This window comes from Leuciscus leuciscus, assembly GCF_965113295.1.
Source record: "Leuciscus leuciscus genome assembly, chromosome: 16".
NCBI classification, from domain to species: domain Eukaryota; kingdom Metazoa; phylum Chordata; class Actinopteri; order Cypriniformes; family Leuciscidae; genus Leuciscus; species Leuciscus leuciscus.
Window position 1 is genome coordinate 33,069,997 of NC_138740.1, and position 26,564 is coordinate 33,096,560.

At 36.1% G+C, this 26,564-nt stretch overlaps 1 protein-coding gene and 1 long non-coding RNA gene across 2 annotated transcripts; both read right to left on the minus strand.

Annotated features, from left to right (window-relative positions):
• The window catches only part of LOC309478207 (uncharacterized protein), a 103,165-nt gene that overhangs the window by 35,172 nt on the left and 41,429 nt on the right, over positions 1–26,564 (minus strand).
• Positions 8,998–14,418, minus strand: LOC309476863. 2 transcript variants are annotated; one of them, XR_014198398.1, is made up of 5 exons: positions 13,065–14,418; positions 12,313–12,699; positions 11,869–12,220; positions 11,430–11,583; positions 8,998–11,068 (listed from the first exon to the last, which is right to left on the minus strand). It is a non-coding gene; the product is annotated as an uncharacterized lncRNA (long non-coding RNA). The 2 variants fall into 2 exon arrangements; XR_014198399.1 differs by having other exon boundaries at positions 9,000–11,068; positions 12,076–12,220.

Consider the following 26,564-nt stretch of genomic DNA (forward strand, 5'->3'; position numbering starts at 1 on the left):
ATGGGTGCGACCACGGTGTCCCGCATAGTATCGGAGGTCTGCAAAGCGCTGTAGCCCGAATTTTTGCCCTGCCCTTCAACCAGCCAGTGGGAAGCTATTGCTTCAGATTTCTGGCGACTTTGGAACTTCCCAAACTGCGTTGGAAGCCTCGACGGGAAACATGTTAACTTGGTTAATTACTTGATATCCATGATGTACCCGTGATCATTGTATTGTAAATAAACAACAAACTTTTTTTCAAAACAAACATTGATTTGATTGATTGAAGTTTATTTCTAGCAACAACAAAAAAAAGAAAAGAATATATATAAATATATACATACACTACCGGTCAAAAGTTTTAGATCGGTAAGATTTTTAATGTTTTTAAAAGAAGTCTCTTCTGCTCACCAGCTGTGTTTATTTGATTAAAAATACAAAGCAAAAACAGTATAATTGTGAAATATTATTACAATTTAAAACAGCTGTTTTCTATGTGAATATACAGTAAAGTGTAATTTATTCCTGTGATCAAAACTGAATTTTCAGAATCATTTCTCCAGTCTTCAGTGTCACAATGATGTATAATCTGACCAATCACAGCCCCTGCGGTCTGCGTCACCGCGACGCGTAGTTACAATTTTTTGGAGGTGCACGTCAAGCTACGGCGGAGGGGTCGCGTCGAGGTTCGCGTCGACGCAGAGGGGTCCGCGGGGGTACGCCGTCGATTCGACGCAGAAGCATAAAACAGGCTTAAGTGCGCGGTGACGTGGCGGCGACGTAGCTGTGTAAGGATTTTTTTTACTTTGCGTCTGGATTACGTACGTCTGAACAAACGTGTGGATAACGTACGTGTGGATAAACGTCTGGATAACGTACGTGTGGATAAACGTCTGGATAACGTACGTGTGGATAAACGTCTGGATAACGTACGTGTCGATAAACGTCTGGATAACGTACGCGTGGATAAACGTCTGGATTAATACTTAGGCTATATTCTATTATGTTTACTATTGTACCTTTTTAATTTGGGATATGATCATAACACACGTTTTCATGCTTTTGTGGGTTGTACAACAGTGTCTACTAGTAATATATATCTAATTTATATATGTTTATATATTATTTATTCATTGTATATATTTATTTATATGTGTGTGTGTTTAAAGGTAATATTGCTGCCTAGGTAAAATAAGAAGCATAGTCTGGAATAAATGTGCAGCCTGCAGGGCAGTGTACAACACTGTGTTTGGATGTAGGCTACTGTAGCCTAAATGTATAATTTTTCACCTCTTCTAAAAAGAAGAAACATTTTCTTGGTCTTGACACAAAAATCTTTCTGAACCTCACTTAGACATGTCGTCCAGTGTTTCATAACCCTGAAGGCTCAACAGCATTGCACGGTGTTGATGAAGTCTCCCTCCTCGCACTGCTTGTCTTAGTCTCCACTGAAGAGGTGATGAGCTGATTGAGATGTGATTATGAAGAGTTGGAAAATCTGTTGTGTTTGGAGTTCCTCCAGGAACAGGCTTGGCGAAACAGTGAGGTTGCCTTTTTTTATTCGGTAAAATACAGTACCTAAAAATGTCTGCAAATAAATATGACAATCATGATTTAAAGGGAGTGCAACGTGAGTTTACTATATAAATTTCTCTCTTCTTACATCAGGTAACGTGTAGGCCTACTGTAAGTGTATAATATTTGCATGAGATTTTGCACTGTCTCTCAAGTATTTGTATGTTAATAACCCTTGAACCACAAGGGCCAGAAACAAAAGGATTGTTCTCCTGAATCATGGAACCAAGTCATTATTTGATTTCCTTTAGTCATATTTTAGGGCCAGCAGTTTCTTAATTATGTTACATTTAATGATGTGTAATCCGAATGGTTTACCATTATAAAACGAGTACAGTCGTGTTGTGTGAAATCAAGTGTAGACTGAATTTGGTGAACAGCCACAAGGTGGCGCAGTAATTAAGCCACCTTGTTTTTTGCTAATAACTCCACGGGAATGCATGATATAATCAAAATTGTTTATTTTGAATCCTTGCCGTAGCCTAAGCATCAACAAGGTTGTATTTCGTTTTAGTGTTTATCTGTAGGCTAAAGTTATTGTTTTCAGTAAAGCCAAATCTTTATGAAGTCATCTTGTTCCTGAAATTCGCACATAATTTGGCATATAATCCACAGACATTGATGGCAAAAAAATAAAATAATTCGCCCAAAATTGTGAAGAGTTCAGTTGTCCAAATGATTTGTTCATTTGCTTATTTATCTTGTTTTTATTTGTCTGGTCTGGTCATTCCTCAACAAAATGCATATATCTTGAGAACAAGTCAAACAAAAAATTAATAAAGCTCAGATGATTAACAGCCATTTGAAAACTGTCAGTAATTTCAACTGATTGATGAAGACGTAGATGTACATGAAGATGTAGTAGGCCTACTTAAAGTTCTCCTCCAGAGTCATAATAATCATATAATTCTTGAAGTTTCTTAAAATAACTTCAGATAAAAAAGTGAAAGTGGTACTTAACGAATTCCACTGACTCGTGTGTGTAAACGTCAGCTCAAGTGTCCAAAACTACAAGCACAGTTTATACTTTACAACCATACAGTTTGCAATAGTAAAACATAGTTAGAAATTCCACACGTATTTACCGATGTCCAGTACCCACACTGAAACTGTGTGAAGAAACAAGAAATAAATATTTTTTTACCTTCTTGCTTGATTGGTTATAGTTTTATTTTATATAAACCCCTCAAGGTTTATGTATGTATGTGTGTGTTAGGTCCTGTCTCAAAACACCCTTTTAGATAATTTAAAATAGCTTTCAATGTGTAGCCTTTTCATGTAGGCTATGTGACATCTTTTTTTAATATATATTTATGTAATTATTTATTTATTATTTATAGAGTTTAAATAAATGTTGCTGCTATATTCAGCTGTTTATGGACACATGTACTTTTTTTTTCTTTTTTTTTGGGGGGTGGATTTGAATATATATTTAAATAATCTCAAAAACTATTTCTTATCAAGTTTTAGATATAGGCCTATATATTTTTTTAGAAATAGTGATTTAAAGTGTTCGTTTTTGCATTATGATGCAGTCAAACCTAAACCTTGTGTTAGAAAGAGAAGCTTGTGTTGCTAAGAAGCAAATTTTAGACCCATTTTTTTATATATTCTGAATTTGTAACAAAAAATGCAATTAATTCAATTATAACACTTTATGTAAAATAATATATAAAAAAAGAATTGTGAAAAAAGTGTTTTTGTGAATTTCCCATGGGGGTCATTTTTGACCGAAGACCACAAGTGTGACTATTTTTTTACGACCACTTAGCATGCTCGGATCATGACCTCAATTTTTTTGTGTGTTCGCATACCTAATGCCATAAAAGTCACCAAGTTTCGTAACATTCCGATGAAGCTGTGATTTTTAAAAATTCAAAACAGATTTTTTGTAATCAAAATGTATTGGTGTGTATGTGTATAAAAGTGTGTTTGTGTGTGTGTGTGTGTGTGTGTGTGTGTGTGTGTGTGTGTGTGTGTGTGTGTGTGTGTGTGTGTGTGTGTGGTGTCTTTTTTGCACTCTTGATGTTGTAGAGTGTCACCCCTTTACAGCTGTGTACTTTTTTTAGGATTGTGGCCGATTAGTAGATTGTACACACAAAAATGCGGAGAATTTTTTTTTTTTTTTGTCAATTTCCCATTCATTTCCTATGGGTCGGTAATTTTTGACCGAAGACCAAAATCGTTACTATTTTTTATACGACCACTTAGCATGCTTGGATCATGACCCCAATTTTTTTTGTATTCACTAATGCCATAAAAGTCACCAAGTTTCATAACATTGCGATGAAGCTGTGATTTTTAGAAATTCAAAACAGAAAATTTTTCGGTCAGAAATGATCGAGGACCGTCTGAGGGTTAAAGTGATTCTCGGATTGTAGCGGGTATGGGGTGGAATATACGATTTAATATGAATGACATGCATCAAAATCTTTTGTTTATGTGTGATAATCTTAGCACTTTATTATTATTATTATTATTATTGTCTAACGTCTAACCTGTATTATTATGACTGATATTTGAAGAATTTTCTTTGTTCCTTTTTTGTAAGTTTTGGACGAAAGCGTCTTCTAAATGTAGCCTACCCTAAAATGTAATAATAATAATAATTACTATTATTATTATTTTAGTTTATAACTAGGCCTATATGTTTATCATAAAATAATTTATGAATGCTTTATTTTTAAACAAAAATTATGCAAAAAATGTAGGCCTATTTGATCCCAAACTGTAAAAGGTTATAGCCTTTAAAAATAAAGCATTGATAAAATATGTAGGCCTATTTTATCCAAAATTGTAAAAGGTTATAGCCTTTAAAAATAAAGCATTGATAAAATATTTTATGACAAACATATTATTAACATATAAACATATTAGTGCGTGTGTTAGGCCTACTAAGTGAACTCATTTTGGCAAGCTTTATGCGTGCGGTCGTGCGCTTGAGTGCGGCTATACGCTCATCCTGTAGGCTATTTAAGTAATTCAATTAATATAAAGGAGCGATTTTTCTGGCTTAAATGAACAACTATAGTCGACTAGAAAAAGTTTTTTGTCGGAGGCAGCCCTTATTCCACATATTTTCGAACCAGGCAACAGACCATTCTGGGTTGAGCGACCCTGCGGAATGACCGAGCGGAGCGGAATATTCAGAAATGTGCTCTCCCCTCACGAGCTCTGATCGGAACAAACCCGAACCTCACTGTCTGCTGAACTTGCGCAGAAACATCAAAATAGACATAATCAGCTTTTTAAATTTGTTTTTAAAACTAAACATTTAGACTATAGCAAAAATTATGAGCTTATTGCCGAATTCCTGACAAAATTCGAATATAGCCTATTAAAAAAATAAATAATTTTTTTTTAAAGAAAAGTTTTGGATGGACCTGTTGAAAAGTGGGTGGGACCCGTCAGGCCCACCCATTACGTCGTTCCTGTGGCAGACAGTGCATTTTTCAAACTTTGGTGAAGTAGTGCATTTTCATAGTTTTGGACGTAGGCCTACATTAAAAAAAAGGTTTATAACATTTTGTGCATGGTTAAATGTTATTTTTCATTCATTGTGTAGTTAGACTCATAAATAGACGTCAGTCATTGGGTGTAGTTTGTATTTATCTGAAAGTAGGCTACGAAACAATCAAGCAAGGAAATGTCAAGGTAAGAGGGAAGTCCGCTTTTTGCAGGACTAAGTTTTGTGTCTGTCAGACTTCAAATAATGTTGGCTTTACAGTTCTTTGGTCAGTTCGACCATTAACATTCAAGTGAAAAACTGGTTTACTATTTTATATGTTTCGGTTACTTACTTTCATGAATGTGGCGTTCTCTCTATTTTTTTTAATTGTTTTTTGTTAAATTTTGTATACAGAACTAAACAGAACGGTTTTACTTGTCTATTTTTTTACCAGTGTAATTACAGTGAGCATTTTTGCTCGTTACCATGGGAACCACTCAAACTTTCGCACTTTACAAATCCGGTCCAAATTTTTTTTCACTATAAAAATGGTAGTCAATACGCCCAAAAAACATGGTTTTACTATGATAAAACCATGGTTTATAAACAGACAACAATCTACTGCAGCTCCTCCTATTGGAAAGGGAAATTGGTTAGTAACCAACTTCAGTGATGCTGAAAATTGAACAATAGATTCTATTGCAAACACTTATTTAAGATCATGACCTGTATTTTGTTTTATGTTGCCATGTATCTGGGGATACACCAATTAGGGAAAACACTATATAGCCATGCAGTAGGCCTACTATTTTAGCTTAAAGGAGCTGTATGTAAGAAATTTATTTCAATTAGGCTAATCATAAAATGGCCCTGATATGTCACTAGACATTAAGAAATCATGTTCATTTCAAATACTTATATCACTGGCAACAGTAGTCCGGCCAGGATATTGTCATTTAAAAGTTAAGTTGCAGCCCTCAACTGATGTTGACGTTGTCATTTTGTGTTTTGGCCTGATGCGCCACCCTCCACCTATCTACCAATCACGAAGTCAGTGGTGTTTCGGCATCCGGGTTGCCAAGCTCTGCTCTAGTTGGAAGCTCCTTGTAGCAGCCTACGTTCCTGCTGGATCCTGCAGCCTATCTGGCAACCTCGAGTCAGGGGGGAGGGGGAGGGGATACACCGCTCTACAGTAAATTTGAAAGTGATTGCAGTACCAGTTTTGGCTGGTTTAATAATAATATTAATAAAAAAATCAATTAGACATTAATCAACTATTTCCAAATGAGAAAAACATTCAAACCACTATTTTCCTGAGTAAGTGCTTAAAATAATCTATTGGTGAAAGGTTGTATCAGTGATTTCAGGCCCAAAAATAAATGATCACATTCATCTAATCTTTCCTAACGATCCGCTATCTTGTGTCAGATCTCAGAGCCTAGGCTGCCTACAGAGACGCGTTTTTTTGACGGCATGCTTATGGGGCGGCAGATAGCGGATCGTTAGGAAAGATTAGATGAATGTGATCATTTATTTTTGGGCCTGAATACAACCTTTCACCAATAGATTATTTTAAGCACTTACTCAGGAAAATAGTGGTTTGAATGTTTTTCTCATTTGGAAATAGTTGATTAATGTCTAATTGATTTTTTTTTAAATATTATTATTAAACTTGAAAATATAAAATAGATAGTGTTGTAGTCTTTTAACTACTATTAGCCTAAATGTAATTCAATTTGACACTCACAGTAAGTGTCAAATTGAATGACATTAGAATTACAAGGTATGGGCATTTCAAGCAAAAATGATATTCGTTGATCGCAATTATTATTTTTTTATTCAAAATCGCACCTCTCATTGCAACACAATCTCATGAAAGTGCGTATCTATAGGCCTACCACAAATTTTATTTAACACATGCTCACCGATAAATTGGCGTTCGCTCAGACATTAAATTTCTCTGTAATGTGGCAGGCTATAGCCTACATGTAGCCATTAAATAAAATGCATTTAGTTTCATATTTGTGTTTAAATAATATAAAGTTATTTTTTATTTCATCTATGTTGATTAGCCTATATTTAAATATAGCAGACAATATAATCATGACATGGAGGCGCCGATGCGATCACTTGAATTGCTCGTGAACTGGAGCGGTCTCATAACTAAACCGAAACTAAGCCTAATTGCCTCAGACATGAGAAATATAGGCCTATCTATAGAAAGCTTGAAATGTCAACTTTTAAACAAAACAATTAAAAACTAAAAGAATCAGACTCACTACTTATGTAATTCATATGAAATGGGCATTTCTCTTTATAGGCCCTCACTACTGTGAAGAAGATGCCGAGTCAGCATCATCAACTTCATCTTTGCAGCAACACAGACAACATTAGTTTATTAATAAACAATTAAAATGTCTCCTTGCTATATCTGACACATTCATAATCATTATTTTTACCGGTTCTTTGTGCGTGCAAACTTTATGCTTGCGCTTGAGTGCAGTAGGGTGGATTGCCCTAATGTGGGACATTTTTTGCTTTTCAGACTTTTGTAGAATATTACGATGTGAAGACAATACATTAAATCCACATCCAATACCTTTTTGGAATCCTCAGGTGGTTTTCTAATCAAATCAAAAGAGATATTGCAGATAACACATTCATAAAATAAATTATACAGATATCAGTGCTTTTAGTGCCTAATTGTCTGAGAAAATGTGCAGCTTCCTAATGTGGGACAGTCATTTGCCTAATGTGGGACACTGTAAAGTCTATGTTAAAAGGTCTAAACTGGTGCACCTTCATTCATGAATAATAGTAAAACGTCCTCAATAAGTAATTCTGTCTATTTCTTTAATTCTTTATTTTTATGTTCAGTCATTTTACCATTTGCAATGTTGTTCCTGTCATAAAACCAAGATGAACGTTGGACAATTGAGCATCATCAAGCAAATAAAACAACATTATTTGCATGCATGAATTTATTATTAACTTATTATTATAAATGCATTTATTATGAACTCGTGAAGTAGCCTATATTTAAAGGTAAATATATAAAATGTTGCATAGGCTTATTACAATATATCAAACAACAACAGATGAAAAAAACAGCAGATAACAAATGGCCTGCAGAAGTCAACACTATATTCATGGAATAAAATGCCTTATTGAGTTGCTATTGCTGCTATTTTCTTTAGGACTCCCTACTCCCACACACACACACACACACACACACACACACACACACACACACACACACACACACACACACACACACACACACACACACACACACACACACACACACACACACACAACCTTCAAACCGCAGTAAAAATGTCCCTCAAACCGCAGTAAAAATGTCCCTTGCCCTTAAATATCTGTAGTAATAAAGTATTTTAATACTGCAAAAGATCACTAAGAACATGTAAATAACCATTACTGCTGCATAAACCATGCTTCACCACACATTCTTGACTGGCATGTAGCTTTACAACTGTCCCAAATTAGGCTAATCATACTGTCCTACTTTAGGACACTACATGTCCTAAAGTGGGACAATAGAAAAATGTATTAAAAAACAAATATATAGCTTAAATATATACTATGCTATACTATTTTTTAATGAACAAACATTTTATGAACACGTTAAGATAAAAAGTTGCATGATTATTTTGATAATGATTAATTTATACCCTTAACACTAATTTGGTCAAAATTGTACGTCACTGACCTTCTTGTAGCTTTCACAGCAAGTACTTCCTGTTTGATGATTGCCCCGCCCTAATTTATGACTGGACAGGTCAAAGGTTATATGATTTTGTTCACATGACACTACAGCTTTGGCTTTCCCATAGTTTCAGTGACATTCATTAGTTTGGGGAAGAGCCACACCCACTGAAGCTTAGGTGTCCCACATTAGGCAGTGTCCCACATTAGGGCAATCCACCCTATAGGCTATATAGTAGGCTATATTATATATTACGCTACGTAAACGCTCATTATGGTTTAGTATTCTCTCCAGTATATATTTAAGTAATTAAATTAATATAAATATGCGATTAGTGTACTAATGGCTTAAATGAAAACTAGTGGTCGACTAGAAAAAACTTTAGTCGGGGGCAGCCCCTTATTCACATATTGTCGAACCAGCATATCACAAAGGGCATGGGTTCAGCGAGCGAAGCGGAGTTTTCATAAAGTCTCTCTCGGCTCTGGAGGAAATATTTCCACTCAAATCACATGCTCTGGTGTGAGACAATGTGTTCTTTTTCTTTTGTCTGAGAGTTGATTGACAGCTTTTAGATGTGTTATTGGCAGCGTCACCCTCTGGTTACATAGGGTACTCAGCACCGAGAACATGGGAGGGTTTTTTTAGACAATAATAGCACAACCTATTCCATATTTTATAATTAAATCAACTAATCCAATATTCTAAAATCGTGACTCATCCCTATGAAGTAGAGTATAGACATTATACATATGGAATGAAGTGACACCTTTTGAAGCAAACAGTGAAACAAACCATCACATTGTAATTTAAAAAAAGTTAAATGTAAAATTAAAATAGTTTTTAGATATTTTGGTAATATCACCCAGATGTAATTGTATCCCCGACGAGACGAATGTCTTGATTGCTACACTGGACTGCAATTTATTGATCTGATGTTTTTTCTTTCTTTTATTTCTCTTTTCAGTGAAGGAGCACATCTGGATGTGCTGAGTGCCATCTCTGAGAGCCTGCAGTCATTAGGGGCAGAGTTGAGACAGGCTGCTGCTGTAGATACACACTGCGATAACTTTTTCTTTAGACTGGAAAGCATTGTCCATGTTTTGTCCAGATTTGTTGTGTACAGACCGTTGCAACAAGAAGAGGAGATATTTTCACTTTTAAATGTTGCATTACATGAGCTACATATCTATTCTTTGCCGGTCCAAACCTGTGAAAGATTTTTCTTTCTCTGTGAACAGCAACTGAAATATTTGCTTGACGAACATTTCACAGTTAAAGAAATTGCTGCAATGTATTCTGTAAGTCAACGAACAATCCGAAACAGAATGACCCAGTATCAGTTATCTGTGAGGCAGACTTACAGTGATATCTCTGATGAAGACTTAAAAAAACATGTGATGGAATTCATTGCCAGTTGTCCTAATACAGGACAAAAGATGGTCATGGGACATCTTAAAGCAAGAGGTATAAGGTATGTTTCAAACTATGAGTACGTTACTTCCTCAGAGAACTGTTAAAAATTATACACAACACGTGTATAACCATGTAGAGAAATGATTTATACTTCTGGCAGGTCACGTTTGTCAAACTTGAATTAGCGAACTCTCAGCTGATCTACGTCTACCTAGGAGTACGATTCCTATCATGGTATTTCTATGGACCATTCAGTATTATTTAGTAGCTTAGTGTGTTGCTCATGAGCTAATTACCCTCCTCCATTCCCAGCTCAATGCACCTCTCGTTGAAAGTAGGACTTTGCCTTCTGATATTCAAATCAGATTAATTTGTCAAATTATATTAAATTATTGCCAATAGGAACATTAATGACATTGGCTATATATTTGGTTCTGTTGTTATCTTCAACCCTGCTCCTGGAGAGCTACTGTCCTGCAGACTTCAGTCCCAACCCTGCTCTAACTCTGTAATTATCAAGCAACCCTGACACATCGATTACCTCCTTCGGGTGTGTTTGATTAGGGTTGGAGCTAAAATCTGCAGGACGGTAACCCAGGAGCATGGTTGCAGACCCCTAGTTGTTGTCATACAATACATCAATTTATGATTTTTAGGAAATGAGGTTGTCCTTTACTGACTTTGATATGCATAGCAACATATTTTCACTAAGGAGGAGAAACTTTTGCATGTCATTATAACAATTCTGTTTCTACAGGGTACAGCAACGAAGAGTCCGGGAGGTTATGAGAGCCATTGATCCGGTTGGGACTATGTTACGTGGACTGGAACTGAATATTGTTCCAAGACGCCCTTATTCAGTTCCAGCACCTCTCTCCCTGTGGCATATTGATGGCAACCATAAACTCATCCGGTAAGACCTATAAAAGAAGTTTTTTTTTGTAATTAGTAACATTGTTAGTACAAGTAGCATTTGTTCTGGTCATCAATATTTTTTTGTTTATTAATTAAGTTTTTCATTTTTCGATTATTCTTCTAATGTGGGAAAAAAACGAGCCGACTGTAAAGCTGTCTATTTGCAAATACACAATATACATTTAAAAAAGTTGATTTATCATTTGAGGCATAACAATAATCAGCAATCATATCAATACCAGCACACTGTCAACTGTTCCTGTTAAATCATTTGTTCTAATTATATATTCTCTTTTCCTCCCTGTTTTCAGTTGGAGAATAGTTGTCCATGGGGGCATTGATGGCTTTAGCCGTAAAATAATGTACCTGAAAGCCAGCGATAACAACAGGGCCTCTACTGTACTGCAATGCTTCTTGGAAGCTGTGCATGTTCATGGTCTGCCTCAGCGTGTCCGCAGTGACCATGGTGGGGAAAATGTAGATGTGGCAAGGTTCATGCTTGAACATCCTGATCGAGGACCTGGTAGGTGCAGTAAGAGAAGAGTACAAAATACTAGTCTTATGACTTTTTAATACAAATCTGCATCACTGGTGTTAGTTGTACATTTTAGTACTTCATATCTAAAATGTTGGATTTTTATTTTATTTATTTTTATATATATATATATATATATATATATAAAATTCTCCACATATGTTTATTGTATCACATTTAGAAAAGGATTGGCTGTTGTATAAATCAGCTGACCCTAGTCAGATTATCAGTGCATATTTCCATTGATTGCAGTTTTTTTGTTGGAAGTACCTTTTCTGTTAAATTATGATTATTAAATGTGTTCATTTTCTGTCAGAGCGCAAGAGCTACATCACGGGCAAGAGTGTCCATAATCAACGCATAGAGAGGTTATGGCGGGACTTATGGTGCACAGTCATCCATATTTACTATGCGGCCTTCCGGCACCTGGAGGACATTGGAGTTCTTGACCCGAACAATGATGTTCATATCACATGCCTACACTATGTGATGATTCCGAGGCTGAACTGGCATCTGAAGTTCTTTTCTGACAGCTGGGCCCGACATCCCCTGTCTTCGGAGGGCTACAGGTCTCCCCAGCAGCTGTGGGTGGCAGGGCTACTTGTTGCACCACAACAGCTTCCTGAAGAGGTATAGACATATCCAGATGTACATCAATGTTGATTATTGACCAATACTTTAATTGACAAATCTGATTACAAATTATTAACGTACCTTATTATTTGTTGTTCTTATAGGTCGAAATCTCTGACTGGGGTATTGATTGGGATGGACCAGTTCCTGTTGAAGATCCACGGCAACAAACTGACATTCCAATGACGCAACCAGCACTTAAAGAGATGCTGGAGGCCCAGCTCCAGGGTAGCATTGACCCTTTCAAAACCAGTGACTTGTTTGGTGTGGATATTTACCAGGAGGCACTGATGGTGGCTCAAAGTGTTTTGAACAACATTCAGTAGTGAACAATCACTGAAATGGATCTGAACCTCATTGTCCTACCAACACTGTTAGAGAGGCTTTTGGACTGTTATTGTAGATTAACTCGGTGTATTGGAGGTAGATGGAGGATGAACAACAGAGGTATTCAATGATGTACATAGTCTGGAACATAAGTACAATAAAAATAATGAATAAACAAAATATATACACAATAATAAGCTTTCAGTGTTACATAATGTAAAATAATTATTCTTAATACACATCAGTGACATTTCTCTACTCAACATTCAGTTAACCCCTTGCTCGGCAGGGATCACTTCAAAATGCATTACTCTTTAAAACATCACACTCTTACTTGATCTGGACAAAATCAGCATCATAAGGAAGGTTTAAGACTCCAGCTTCGATATTTGACCACTGTTTATGATTAAACTGGTTTGCAGTGACATTAATTTCTTAATTTATGCCAGGAGTGCAAAATAATTAATCTGTAACGTTCGTTATTTTGAATAGAAATCATTACTCACACAACATTCATTCTCGTCTTCTCCGGTTTATTTGTGCTCAAATACATATAATATACAGAATCCGCCAGGGCAATTATTACAATGGTGCGCATATTTGGAGAAATAATGATTAATAATCACATGTTAGTAAAATATTTTCGTCATACAGAATACCAATCCTATTCATTTTCCACTGAATTATGCGATCTGAAGAGCTCAAACAGCTAACGTAGCTAGATGTGTATCTCCTCTTCCTGATTTGCGTGACTTTTGACCTCAAACTAATATGATTCGCTGTACAGCTGTCAATCATCTGACGTGCTTCAACGTGACCTCTTCTGCATGACGCGTCCTGTGTATACTTCCTGATTCTGGACATCCGTGATAAACAAAGCGAAAGTGACATCTCTTCACCGAAACAAGTTCTTTATGCACGATTTAAGTATATGTGTTTTGTGTGTTATTTTCGTGCGATTTGGGGTATTTTTATATGAATAAAAAATAAAGGTAAGGATAAGCATATAGCCCATAGCTTCATATAAAATGCTAAAAATAACATATTTCAAATTTTGTTTGACTTGAAACCATTCTAAACCGCGACCGGAATATGATACAAATACTCGATGGTGTTTAAAAGTGAGCTTTAAATAAAAGTGTAATATTAATAAATTAAATTGTGTCATGTAGCTTGAGGCTAACTGTTGTGCTAATGCACCTGCTACAGGAGCTTTCTATTCCATAATATATATATTTTTAAAATAATTCGCATTTAAAGTTCCAATAATATTTTTTTGTTGTTTGTTTTCTAACAAGGCTTAAGTTAATAGGTGGATTATTCGTCTATAGGGGGTTACATTATTTGTAAATGGCCAAGCATTATGCCAGAAGAAAGGCTATAATGGCTGCATTCAAACAAAAGAATAAGGATAAAAGAATAATGAAGATTAAGTCTCACCGGCAAATGTGTGAAAGGTTCGTCGATTTAAATGAAAAGAACATGAATGGGGCCAGTTCTCCTCGCCAGACATTAGTCAGAGACAGTAAATGGGTGTTTAGAGGGCAATAAACTATTTGATGAGAAACTTGTTTGCCTTCTGTGAAACTTCTCCAAATGCTCCCCTGACATGGTCTCACAATAGGCTTCATAAAATGCATAATTTTCGAGATATCATTCTCAGATTTGAAATGAAGCATGACCACAGTTGTGGCTACACTTTAGTTGTTGTTATAAGTTGCTATCCTAAATTCACATAATATTTTTATACATTTAATAAATATATTCTTAATATTTGTTGTTTTTGTTTTTATGTTTGAGCTTATATATCTCAATATTAATAACAGTCTGGTTAATTTTGAGTCTTGAACAGCCAACCCTTGAGAGTTTACATTCTAAATAGGTTGGTTATGTGTCTATTCGGAATGACTTATCAGCAGCAACCTTTTTATTCTGGGTATGTCATGTATGCAGCACTTGCCAAAATTGGGGGTGTTGAGTAAGGGCAGGCACGGATTAACGCACGGGCCTACTGGGCACTTGCCCAGGGCACTGGGCCAGCAGGGGGCCCTGTCAAATTTACTGTGTCTATTCTTTTCAAATAATTATTTTAATTTTAATTTTATTTTCAGTAAAATTGTGTTAAATATTGAGGAATAATGTGATTTTTTTTATTTATTTTTTGCAGTTGCAAAGTATTAACTAGTAAATAAATCAAAGAAATAATTTTAATGTGTTGCTGCGCTGTTGAGAGGGACATCTAGAGGCGAGTGAAAAGCATTGCGTAATATAAAAGTCACGCGTAGAAGACGGTTACTCAAAAACCAAAACAAAAATGAGTTTAAAACCTATGGGCTTATTTTTTTAACGAAATGTCAATCTTCATCTTTATAACAGAAGATAAAATACAATACAACAATAATCAAGATACAGTAAATCTTCAAATGTGTAACGGATTGTCACCTTAAAAAGTGTCTTTTGTGGTGGAACAAGCAATGCTATATAGCATCTTAATTTAATCTTTGTTTTATTATTTTAGTTCATTAACTAATTGTTAACTCAACTAATTGAACGTAAAGACCTGGATACTAGAATTACTAATTAAATGTCAACTAGCCTAAATGCATTGATTAGAATTGCCATTGACTAAAGATTTTTCTAGTCGACTAGTAGCCTAGTCATTCATTTAAGCAATTAGTCGACTAATCTCACGTTAATATTAATTTCATGCATAAATCTTGCCGCAAAGCACCGGCAAAAGCAGGCTAATGATAATATGTCAAAAAAACAAAACAAAAAAAACTAGCCATTTTTATTGTTTAATAATAAAAAATATATATTTCTAAATCAGTGTCGGCTGCAAACATATCTATATCTCCGCTGAAAAGTGGATGCGCCTTTAGAGAGAAATGCACCTTTCATATCATATCAGCCTAATCAGCCGGTATTTGCTTTCGATTAGAATTTTTTCGTTTAAAAGTGGACATTTCAAGCTTTATATAGAAATATTCATCATGTCTGTGAGGCTATACACTGTGTTTCAGTTCTTTTTTGAGACGCGCTCCAGTTCACGCCACGGAGACCATGAAAGCGCGCCCTGTTTGTTTTATTTTATTTTACAAAAGCACAACGTTTCTTGTTATTGTGAGTTTACAAAAATAAAAGTAGTTACTTGCGACTGATGCATTATTCTTTTCTGTATATGACTAGGCAAGATTGAGTATTTCAAGTTGTTTCCACTGTTGATAGGAAAATGCACGTGTTCGCGCCGACGCCTGCCATGCAGTGCGCGCTGCACACTCCGCACAAACACTTTGGATATGCATTTATCTAGGTTAAAGTTAGAGCGAGCTACCATGCCAGACGGATAAGTCCTTTTCATGTTTAACAAATCAAATCATGCATTTTCTAGCTACCGCGAGTAAGCGCTGCACCAGTTTGAAAAAGGTAAAAGCATAACGAGCGTAACGAGAGAGGGGCCCCACTAAGGGGGATGCAGAGATGTTGCTGCGTCTTTATATTAACATTTCTGATTGTTTAAATGATCAGCCCTCGGGAGCCCCCTTAAAATGCCTTGCTTGCCTGCCCTATTGCGGCACCTGTGCATACAGGCGCAACACTGTTGTCCAAAAAATTGGTGAAGGGGGCCTTTGACACATCCGTGCCCAGGGCACATCATCACCATAATCCGTCCCTGAGTAAGGGGTTAAATAAACAGAAACGAGGTAGGCTATTCCACAGGAAAATAGGCTGTAAGCTACCATTTGTCATCAATAACATACAGTGCCCAATGCCTGAATAACCTTGTGGCTCATATGAAGAGCATTCAAACAATATGACGCTAATCACTCGTCTGTATTATAATATCTGAACAGACCAACATCATTAATAACCCATAACACGGATCTGCAGCTTAATAAAGAATGAATAATCATACTTTAAATAATAATACCGATCAGGGGTGCGTTTCCCGTACAACGACGTGACTCGCTGCTTCAATAGGAGGATCTTTGTTGACATCTTTGTACGCATGCGCGAGTGGTTGTGTGGCAACAAAACAGACAGTATTGCGGGCAGTAAAGACGCGACGAGCACTTTCAAGAGAGTTAGCGGGAGAAATCCACAATATATAAGCACTTTAACATCTGAAGACCGGAGGAGGTTTGGAGAGAAGCTCAAAATTTGTATTGGTGACAAAATCGAAGTTATTCAAAGCCCATATGAGATCTGGGATGACAAAAAACGTTGGTCCGACTTGCCCGTGTCTTGGCCACCAATCTGCTGGGGAGACATTTATTCTTATTTAATAGAAACCCCTGGACCCTTCACTCATGAAAGATTAAAGGCTTTCAAAAGTCTGGAGGCCTATGATTATTTTGTTTTTTCAAAAAGTTGGGCCGATCTTTTCTGCCAAACAGAAAGCAGTGATCGTGCTAAAAGCAGAGGTTAGAACAGCCTTTTCTTTTGCTTTTAAGTTTTGCGATCCAGAATAGCCCATTTTGATGTGAGGAACATAGTCTGGGTGCTGTGGATCGCGGTTTGGGACACCTGAATCAGAACGCGAAAACATATGACTCGGTTGATTTGACTCAGTTTTATAATTTTTTTTATTCAATCTTCTATAAATACATAGTCACAAAGACTTAGGCCTACCATGAACAAAATGAGCCTCACAAACTCGATCAGTAACGTTAGCTGCAGGAATCCAGGCTTTCTTCGGAGCGTCCAGGTTCAATCGCCTAATTGCACGCAACCATTTCTTTCGTTTTTCGCGATCCTTTTCGGAGGGAATTCGAAAAAACTTTTCATCAGGCCCCCAACGAGCCGTACTCGACCACACAGCAAGAGTGAACCATCCTCTTCTCTAAATCCTCCTCCAAACGTGCAAAACAATCAAATTACAGGTATCTAGAGGTATCTAGCGGTGTTTCCTGCCACACGATTCCCATGATGCAACGCGACAAACATAAACAATGACGTCACAAAAGATCCGCCTATAGACACTGTCCCCTATCTCTCCTATAGGAAAGTAAAGCAACAATGCTTAACGGAGTCTAATAATATTACAGTAAGTGAGCGCTTTGTATTCACATTCTGCACATATTTTCTGACCAGTAACCTAAATACAGTAGTAAAGTTTTGCAAATTACAGAATCTATTAATTCAAAATAAACTTCTGGTATTTGTGTGGCAATAACCAATCTTTTTTCCAATCCACTATATTGACAAATATATTGCTCCAATAGGAAATTACATAAGGTTTAGTGCCAATATCTCTTTCAAAGATTGCACAAATAGACCTATTAGCCTACTAGAGTATGTAACAACAACTCTTGCCCACTGCTGTTGGAAGGGATCAAGTAAAGGAGGAAAAGTAAAAAGAGTCCTTTCACAACCTTTAAATCATGTAATAAGTCCTGTGGTTGTAGCATCAAAAACAATAGTGAATTGTCTAGGCCTAACAGGAAAATTAAATTTCTGCAAGAATTGATCATAAAGGACAATTTTCATTAAAATGATTGCGGACTAAAATAGTATTTTTTGTAAAAAAGAAAAAAGAAAAAAGAGCCTACCAGTTCTGAAAATAAGGACCTATTTTTAAAACTATTTTAAATTAAATAAGAATGTGTAGACAAATTGGGTTTATAAATATGAAACAAGCAAAAAGCATTTTTGATATAACCGACCAATCAAAAAAAGAAGGCAGGGCTTCGCTGCTAAAAAAAAAAAAAAAAAAAAAAGCGCGAACCACGAAACTTCACTTTTAAGGTGCAGTGGTGCACAGCACGACGTTAGAGACTGCTGGTAAGTAGGGCCTACTATTCTTTTATTGTTTAAAAGCTGCTTTACAATAGCAATCAGTGATGGTAATTGCAAAATATTGAAAAAAATTATAGCCTATATTTCCGTGATTATGTATTTTTACAACGCATAACAATAAGAATGGGTTATTGTGTAATATTGTCAATGTTACAAAGTGTCCAAAACTAGGCTAGCTTTTATAAAAACTCTGATCACCCAGAGCTTGAAAACCCTGAGCACAGCTTTGGTCGGGACACAAAGTAATTTATATCTAACTCAAGAACTGCTTTTGGGTGTGCACAGAAAAAGAAGAGGCACAGAAGACGACGAAGGAGATCTAAATGTCAGCGCCAAATGAAAGGTATGTTGCACTCTTAGTTTCTGGCATAGCTGAAATAGTAGCTGCTATACTCAGTGCGATGTTCCCGTGTTATTTTTTAAATTTAAGAGACCTGTGAAATAGTTTGCGGCCGTTTACCCGCCTTTTCTTGTTTTGTTATGTTATTCGGCCTATGTTTTTTTTAACATTCACTTCATTGGAATTATATGAAGCTTGGTAACTTTAGTGATTTTTTTTTTTGCTTGCAACCATGAAATCGCTAACATGACTAACGTTACAGAAGGCCAACACGGTCTTAAATAAATAAGATCTACATAGGACAATAGAATAGTAGGCCTATGACAATAAAGCAATTTTTAGGAACGTCATGCCAATAGGCCTATATTTTGCGTTCCCTCTTATTGTCCCGCTGGCATTGTTTCTAGAGCTCCGTACGTACGTTTACAATGGAGCGGTTCATTGAACTTGGACTCAGTCAAATATAAAGAAATGCGGTCGCTGCTTAACTCAAGTGAAATTGGCAATATTCACAGATTCGAACTTCCCGGATCAATAACTTAAGCTAAACGTTGTTAAAACACAAATGACACCTATTTACAATCACAGCAATGTAGACAACAAGCTACAACCCAATTTTTCTCAAAACGAGCTTTATAATATAAATTTGACTCTTTATAGGCTATACAGTATTTTTTTTTTTCGAATTAAACTGCATGCATAATTATGCAAGTTGCTATTTTGATCACATTTTTTCAAACCACATTTTACCAATCCCAAACCACATCAATATTAATTACTAGGCTACTATTAGTTTTGTATATAATGCATTATAAGTGGTATTTAATGATTAATGAAGGCTGTATGTTTAAAAAAAAAAAACATAATTTTGGCATGCATAACAGTTGTATGCAGGTTTTGTTTTACAGGTAAAATGGGGCAAAAACGTTAAATGACAAACATTAATTAATGCCCAGTGAGAAGTATGCTAAACTAATGCACTAATACAACAAATTGCTACATTATGGCATGACCATTGGACATTGAAATGCTCACGGATTCAGAAGGGTCAGACAAAAACAGGTGAAGAAGAAAAGACGCATGTTAACTGCAAAATAATTAAGAATTAAGTGTGAAACCATCAGGAAACTTAAGTCTCCAGCGCCACCATTTTCCATAACTGCAACCTTCCTGGAGTGTCCATAAGTTCAAGGTGTCAGGTTCTTTACTTAGGTTCAGAATCGTAAAATATGACCCACATTTAATAATACTCAAAGCGGAAGTGTTGTAAAATAACTCATTTTTAATCAGCTTTATAGAGTGTTTGAGAGTGATTTTTGAATCACCAGCACTATATTGTTGTACAACTGTTTGAATAATTTATCTTCCAGATTATTGGCAATAAGTTTGTTAAAGGGTTAGTTCACGCAAAAATGAAAATTCTATCAGTAATTACTCACCCTCATGTTGTTCCAACCCCGTAAGACATTCGTTCATCTTTGGAACACAAATTAAGATATTTTTGATTAAATCTGAGAGTTGGCTCACTCCTCCATAGGCTTCTAAGGGACTGAAACTTGCTGGCCCAGAAAATGTATTAAAGACATCGTTAATATAGTCCAAGTGACTACAGTGGCTCAATCTAAAGTTTATCAAGCGACGAGAATACTTTTGTGCGCAAAAACAACAAAATTAACGACTTTATTCCACTTTTCATTTCCTTCTCTCTGGGCCTCGAGTGAGTTCACGTAGTGTTTTAGCGCAGCGCGTCTGTTTTGCACGTCACCACGTAGGCTCACTATTGGCCGACGCTGGTCATGTGTGTGAGCGCTGCGCTAAAACACTACGTGAACTAACTCGAGGCCCAGAGAGAAGGAAATGAAAAGTGGAATAAAGTCGTTAATTTTGTTGTTTTTGCGCACAAAAGTATTCTCGTCGCTTGATAAACTTAAGTCTTTAAGTCCGTCTTTCTCATTGTTACTAACAACAAACACCATGACCCCCTCATCACTGGCGCTGTTGAACTGGTGCTGGTACATAGAGTCACTGTGCTGTGGGGGCTCCTGGAATGTGACTGGGAACCCCTTCATTGAATAACCATATTTAATAGCTGTAATAATATTACAGACTGTTATACACAGTCCTTTAAACTAACTAAGTCTTATTGTCTTATTTCTGGATTCTTACAGTGAACGTTTACAGCAGGTTGCTTCAATGCTCGCAAGGGTGTCAGGTCTTTTAAATGACCAATCCTTATTGGAAAATCCGACTTCTTCTCCCCCTCCTTCCACTGCAAACGTCCTCCCTCCTAATTCTGCTCCTACTAACCAGATGCTCTCGAGCCCCCTTACACAAGCCAGCAGCACTCCAGTCCCGTATCCACCTATTGCACACACTCCTCCCCATCCCCACATGCTTGCTCCTTCTCTGTCTTCATTTTCTAATCAGTCCTGTCCACTCCCACCTTTTGCAAATCCTTCAACCCATGCTCCCTTTGTACTGGCTCCTCAAACATCTACATCAACCACACTCTCAAGGCTTTTCCAAAGTCCATATCCTCGAAGCAGAGTAAGACGAAGCAGCCTTTTTAACAAGCCAGTGTGTGGGCCATGGGAGCATGTTTTCTTCGGGTGTGCGCTAAGATCTACAGATGCAGTTCCAACAGCGGAGGAGACCCTGATCCTACAAAGAAATGGACTTGGCAGGAAAGTTATACAATTTCCAGTGAATGGTTCTGCAGCAGATGTAAAAGTGAAAATTGAAGAAGCTTTTACAGCCCTCCGTGGTGTCGGTGGGTTTAAGATAATGAGGTGCTGCAGAAGCAGGAAACTAATTGACTTGCCAGTCCCAGCAGGAGGCTACACGGTGTCATATTTAAAAGAAGAGAGTGGACTAAACAGAGCTGTCGCCTATGTTGTGCCTCTTCAAAGTGACCTCATCTTGATGGCGGAGGAGGAGGACCTCAGTCAGAAAGTAAGATATATAGAAAATAACTGTCTGTTGTGCTTGTGTTATTGATAAGTGTAGTTAAATAAAAGCAATAGCCCCTTTGCAGGGGCTATGGGAAAGGGTCATCAATCATAGTGGGAGGCAAAAGTATTTGTACAGAATTAGCCTTGTGAAAAGTGCTTTCATTCAGATTCTAAGACATGCCTTACTGCGCACTTCTAACAGATGTGTGTAGCTGTGAACCAAACATTAACAAGTACATTACTGTTTGTAGGATGAGGGTTTTGGAAAAGAGCAGTGTAAGAGGTGTGGACAGGAGGTCCCCATTCACCTCCTGGTCCAACATCTAACATTACATGAAAGGTCAGTCCCTAACCACTAGATATTGTCAAAATGCTGTTTGAAAAAATGCATACATTTCTATTAAGTACATCAGGGACAGGCAACATTGGTCCCATAGTGCTGATTCCAACACTGGTGAAAAAGCTCACCTGCCTTTTGCCTTAATATTCCTGAAGACATTGATTAACTTGTTCAGGTGTGTTCGATAACATTTGGACCTAGAATCTGTAGGACAGTGGCACTTAATTACTGACACTGTCTATCCCTGACGTACATTTAATTCGCAGAATATCTAGAAAGTTACTTTAAGGATTAGTTCACCTCAAAATGAAAATTTCCTGATAATTTACTCACCCCAATGCCATCCAAGATGGTGTAAAAGAAATTACATTTTTTAAGGAAAACATTTCAGGATTTTTCTCCACACAATGGACTTAAACTGCAACCAAAATGTTGGAGTCCAAATCAATGCTGTTTCAAAGGGCTCTGCACGATCCCAGCTGAGGAATAGGGTCTTATCTAGCGAAACGATCAGTCATTTAAAAAATTGTTTTTTATACTTTTTAACCACAATTGTTCGTCTTTTGCTGGTCTGTGACGTGCCAGGCATTACGTCATCACGTTGGAAACATCATGCCTCACAAATAACATCTATCTAAGTTATTTGTGTGTGTACTCTGGTTCAAAAAGGCAGATGTAGCGATAACTAAAATGTACTCTACAACACAAATGCTTTGGTGTACAAACACAGATGGAATCATGTTGATTATTCAAAATTGATATAAATTATTTGGAGTATTGAAAACTTGTTTTTGGATAATGCAATTACATTAATCATACAGTGCTTAACAAATTGTTTAGACCACCTGTCATAAGAGAAAATAAATATTATGAATTTGACAAGAACTTGTGTAATAACAAACTGAAACAACTAAATAGTCTAGTAGAATTTTTGTGTTTTCATACCCAAATTTGAACCGGCACATTCAACTTTTCAATAAAAAAACATACTGGTGAATTAACCATGACAGAAATGTAAAAAATATTTTGGTAATCACCAATACTGTTAGTTTAGGGCATCTGTGGCACAAACCTTACATATAATCACTACTGAGTGGTGATTAATCCAGGACGAACTGATTAATTGTTTGTAATATTAAGTTAGCTACATCAAGTTAATCTGATTAACTTCAAAATATTCATAACTAAACATAAGTTATGAATAATTATTAATATTTCCCTTTTGAGATCATTTGCTACAGTCATATATAAAGATTGTTTTCTTTTGTTTTAGACCCTCAGCAGCACAGTTTGACCATCCTCCACTGTAAGTCTTAAAATTATGTACTCTATGTAGCATTACTTATGAGTTTTTACAAGTTTACTGACATAACATCGTAGCTGTAATTTGTAGTGTTTCCTTGTAGATGTGTTTCCTTGTAGTGTTTCCTTGTGGAAGCATTGTTCTTTTGTTATTTACAGGCATTCAGACAGGACGACGTACAGTATGCGCATGGCGCTAATGCATGAACACATGGTTGCATACAACACTCAAAAGGGTAAATACTTCTTTCATGCAGAGACTCTCCTAATATTAATGCATAATGATTAATTTACAAATTAAGCTCCTAATGGATCTTTTTAAAAGTTCACATTGTTATTGCAGATGAAATGTAACACGGATAACATTAAATAAATATTTTTTTTGGAAGGTTAAACATTGATTATTAGTCACTTAAACCCCCTCTCTACTTAACCGTAGATCGTGCACATCTGCCATGTTTTGTAGTTTTTTAAACACTTATTAACTTTGTTTGTAGTTCTGAACCAAATCGTCATCCAAATGCAATGGGTTGAGGGCAATATTATCTGTTATAGCGTGCACGAAAAAATCCACACTTTGGTGACCTGCAGGAAATAGTAGACCATCTGGGTCTTTTGGCATACTCTTTTCAACATACTATGCCTTGGGACACACTTCTTTTGATCTCACATACTATATAGGATGGATAGTATGGACATTGAGATGCAGGGAGTACAAAAATTTACCAATTTGTATTTCTGTAAATTGTAGCTAGTATTGTTACTTTTGTACTCACATATGTTTTTAAAGGGAATGCCGTCCCAGTTTAAGAAGTTAAGAAGAACCCATGTTATTCCTGTACCCCAACTAAAAGTCAGTATTGTTAATTAAAACATCATAAGCAAGAAATCAGACAGAGCTCTGCACTGTTTATCTAACTGAGATTTAAAGTTTGTTAGTGCTGCTCAGTAGAAAGTTAATGGGCCGTGCAGACAGTGTTAGTTTGTTCTCAAATGTGGAAATTGACACAGGCAAATTATGCCTGTGCCAAGTTTGAGTGTAACAGTATACTGTGACTTTACACTATGGTTAACTTTTCAGTGTAGTACTTAAAAAATAGTACTTAAATAGAAGAAACTGTATTAGTATAAATTACAGAGCCCTTTTCTTAATAATTAATTAATGTGGTATTATTTGATTTGCAGCTGATCCAGTAAGAAGTGTTTTGGTTCCTCAAAGCTTGACTGAGGGCCAATTTAAAACATTTATAGAGGAGGAATACCCCCAACTGAAGAGCAAGTCATTCGACATGTGCAGAGTCAACAGACACCGTGTAGTAATTCCACTGACCGAGGGGACACCTAAAGCAATACGAAACAGTGGAGTGCTGGGGAGGTCAGCTCTCTACCTCCGGCCAAGTGTAAGCTCACTAAGGTTATGTAAAACCCAAAATGTAATCATCCATTTTTTTATTCATATCAAGTATGGTTTAATTACATTTAACAGCAGCCTTTAAACAACAATGAGGGTAACACCGTTTCAGTGGTAAGTAACTAATAATAACTAATGTATATACTGTGCATACTAATCAGTCAAAAGAAATTCATTATAAAATTTGGGCTAACATTTTTGGTATCTTTACAAATTTAAGGAATCCACTGACTCAGCAACAACAGACGACGAATTGGTGAGGAAAAATATATAACCATGACTTGAGTTATTATGTGTTATGTATTTATTTTAGGTTATAACTGTTTAAAGCCATATGTATTACAGTTTTTTTTATTCGTTTTGATACTATTTTCACAAGTTAGGTGTACATTTTCAAAACTCTTAGTGCTAATATCACAACAGATCATCAAATGTCCACTTTTTTCAAACATTTCATCATGTTTTCAATTGTGTAAGCACAATACACAAAATCACAAAGTATCCTTTTCACAACACAAAATAAGTGTTTCATCTACATAAATGTTTCATTCACAGTAACTGCCTTTCATAAAGCTCTTACTATCAAACCTTTGATTTGCATCTCTTCTTGTTCAGTTTAATACATTTGTCTATTATTTAATTCAACTGATCTTAATGGTTAATCAATGAATCATTTGGTACACCTATAGATTTCTATAGATATTGATTCTATATACAGTTTCTATAGAACTTGTTTGCAATTTCCGATATGGATAACCAAATGTAATGAATTATTTTTTACATAAGTGATTTATAGATAATCACCATGATGTTCAAAGTGTGTGTGTCTGTGTGTGTGTGTGTGTGTGTGTGTGTGTGTGTGTGTGTGTGTGTGTGTGTGTGTGTGTGTGTGTGTGTGTGTGTGTGTGTGTGTGTGTGTGTGTGTGTGAGAGAGAAAGATACAGAGAAATTTGCCATTTGTGCAAATACTGTAAAGCAGAATAGCGTATAAGGGAGAGGAAACAGTCAATGACTGTAAAACATCAGATTGATCAGAGATGCATCAGTAGAAGGGAGACAGATGGCATCAAATACAGTATATTATATTACAGTATGTATGTTATACTGTAAACAGATTACCATGGTAGAGACTGCCACATTACTGTAACTCAACCTTCATCTGTAAAGGTCTACTGTATAGATTCAGTCAAATGGTATAGAGTGAATCATTTACTGTATTGCCAGCAAACTCTGTTCTAGCACAGAACCTCATGCACTTCATCACACCTTTTGATATCACACTGGACAGATACTATTACAAACATTATGGATTCAATTACTTCTAATGTGGCAACTGTAGCCTGTATTACTGTAATTATTTCAGCAACAACGGTGATTTGAAACATGTATCTTGCATTGTTGAATGAACTGATTGTTAAAAGTAAAGAAGATCATACTGTTGTGTTTCTGTGATAAAACAAAATGTTCTCATTACATATTACAATAATCTTGTGTTTGAAACAATGATTATGTGGACTGAAATGTGTATAACTAATGAAAGCATGGGATCAGGTTTTGAAAGAATGACTAGCTGTGTTACAAGTGTGATCAGTTTGGATTTTTATACTAAGAGTTTTGAAAATGTACACCTTACTTGTGAAAATAGTACCAAAGCGAATAAAAAAACTAATACCTATTCAAACAGACAGTTCATGTATACTTACAATAAAAGTACTACTATGTTTTATGTTAATCATGTGCTTTTACATTAAGACTTAAAGTAAATTAAAAAGACATAAAGTGATTTTTATGACCTTCTACTGTAAATATCGCCTTTATTGTTGTTTTTGACACCACCTTAACAATATGACTATATCTGTTTAT